Source organism: Myotis lucifugus, unplaced genomic scaffold (genome assembly GCF_000147115.1).
Source record: "Myotis lucifugus unplaced genomic scaffold, Myoluc2.0 scaffold_704, whole genome shotgun sequence".
Classification (NCBI taxonomy): domain Eukaryota; kingdom Metazoa; phylum Chordata; class Mammalia; order Chiroptera; family Vespertilionidae; genus Myotis; species Myotis lucifugus.
Genome location: NW_005871752.1, coordinates 126,978 through 129,152, shown reverse-complemented (window position 1 = coordinate 129,152; position 2,175 = coordinate 126,978). Strand labels below are relative to the sequence as shown.

Below are 2,175 nucleotides of genomic sequence, written 5' to 3'. Positions count from 1 at the left end.
CCTTCGGGACGTCCCTGAGGTGAAACTATTTTTATAATCACACCAGACATGACTGCTGTGCACAGCGACGGAGGGCAGAGTGCGGCCGCAGCCTGGGCGGGCGGGGGCTGTGCGGGTCGCACCTGCTCCTCGGTGCCAGACCCTCAGAAAGGCTGTGGCAGTGCCCGGGCCAGGAGCCAAGGTTACCAGCTGTGCCACACTCGGCTGGGCACACACCTTCTCTCTGAGCGTCCCACAGGAGGCACATCCGAGGCCCCCGCCGCGGAGCCCCCGCCACGGACCGGAGACCAGGGTGTCCCGGGGGAGCCGGGAGCCCGGCCGGGACACCTCGCCTTCCCCCAACAACACTGCCACTCACTGAGGGCCACAGGCGAGGTCTCCCGACGGGCATGTGCCGGGCACTCCTGGAAATGAATGACACTTGTCGTGTCAAGGAAAACAACTGGTGGTCTGTGTGGCCAGTGACCAAGTGGAGTTCCCGGAACAAGCGAGGACTTTCAGGGCCGGTGATCGCCCCCGAGCCTTCGCCGGTGGCCCCGACGGTGACACTAGGGGTGTGTGTTCTGACGCATCTAGTGAGTGTGCCAACACCTGGAGGATCCGGGAACCCAGTGAACCGTCCGTGCTCACGACTAGACACGCGGTCACAGAGCCCTGGGGGACGTGGCGCAACGTCCACAGGACAGACAGCGGGTCCAGGTGACGTCTGAGGAACTGCCCCCGGCCAGGCGGGCAGAGGGCCAGGGCAGAGGCCCCCAAGCCCTGAAAAGGCCCCAAGGCGGACCCGGTGTCCCTGCGTGTCTGAGTGCAGGCGCGCTGTCTTCATACAGTTACACGAACACAACACGGCACAACAGTCTGAATTCGGGAGGAGATAAAAGAACCCAACGATCGTAAATCAGGCATTAAAGCGTTTTGAAAATACAAAACGGAAGTTACTTTGGAAATAGCTATTATTCATAAACATGTTATTGATGTTAACAAGTAGTGGTTTGATTAGTGCTCTTTAAAGAAGTTAATATTTTTAAAACTCTTGGTCTTACTTTCTTGCGTGTTAAATACCGGTAGATACACACTGGAGTTCCCGGGTCCTCAGTAAACTCTAAGCGTGTGCAAGCATGTCAGACTCGCGGCAGAAATAAACGAGGCATGCGGCCCGCCGCCTGCGAGTCTGACATGCTTGGGGCCCGCCAGAGGGCTGGCTCTGAGGCGTCACTGCGGAGGGCTGTCGCTGGGGTAACGCCAGTGTGGCGCTGGCGGTGGGGGCAGAACGTCCTGTGAGCACAAGGGAAATGCCAGGCCTTCCCCCAGAAGGAAACACATTCCAACGGCGCACCCCAGGCAGGTGGCGGCAGCGAGCAGGGCCAGCGCCTCCGCCTGGACCTTTCCCTCTGGCCTCCCTGCAGCGCTGCGTCCCGGGGCCTGTGAATGCAGCCGGGCACACCCGGTGGCACCTGACTCACATTTCCGAACCCGCCTCCCGGACGGGCACCGCCAGCACCGGCTGCCGCCACGGCCAGCGCTGCCCGCCTCCTGCTTTTAGAAGTTTATGGTTTATGACCAACACGTTCAGAACGAGTTCCTTGTTTAACGGAGGACAGACCGCAGCCGTCCACCTCAAGGAAGAACTGATTTAGACCATTTGTCTGTTGGTTACTGCAAACATAATCTTTTTGGTCAAATTTTATCCAAAAGTTCTCTTAAGATAATGTCTTCCCAATAAACAGGGTAGGCTCGGTACTGGTTAGTAGGATGGCTGTGATGAGACTGAGCGAGCGAGCAGGGGACCCAGGGCCCACGGACGTCCCGGGGCCTGAGCGATGGCACAGCGACTCACAGCTCCTCATCGCCAGTGAGAGGCCGAGAGCGACGGTGACGCAGGCAAAGACCCTAAACTGACTCGGTGCCGCGCCTTCGACGGCAGCGGCCGCGTGTGAAAGCTCACGCCTGTGGTAACTAAGTGGACAGCAATGGCCTCATTCAAGGAGGCCGCCCAGGGTCTCTGCCTCCAGCTTCCCGGCGGCGTGCGGGTCAGTGCAGCTGCGTCAGGGGGTCACTGTCCCGGCACAGCCCTCACTCACCACCGGGAGAGCCACCGGACTAACTCTGCACAAGGAGTCCTATTTCTAAAGCTCTGCAGGAGAAGGCCGCGACATGTCCTCAGTGACGTTCATC

At 59.7% G+C, this 2,175-nt stretch overlaps 1 protein-coding gene across 12 annotated transcripts in view; it reads right to left on the bottom strand.

Annotated features, from left to right (window-relative positions):
- SLC38A9 (solute carrier family 38 member 9) overlaps positions 1-2,175 on the bottom strand; it is a 38,636-nt gene that overhangs the window by 3,294 nt on the left and 33,167 nt on the right. The window lies entirely within an intron of this gene.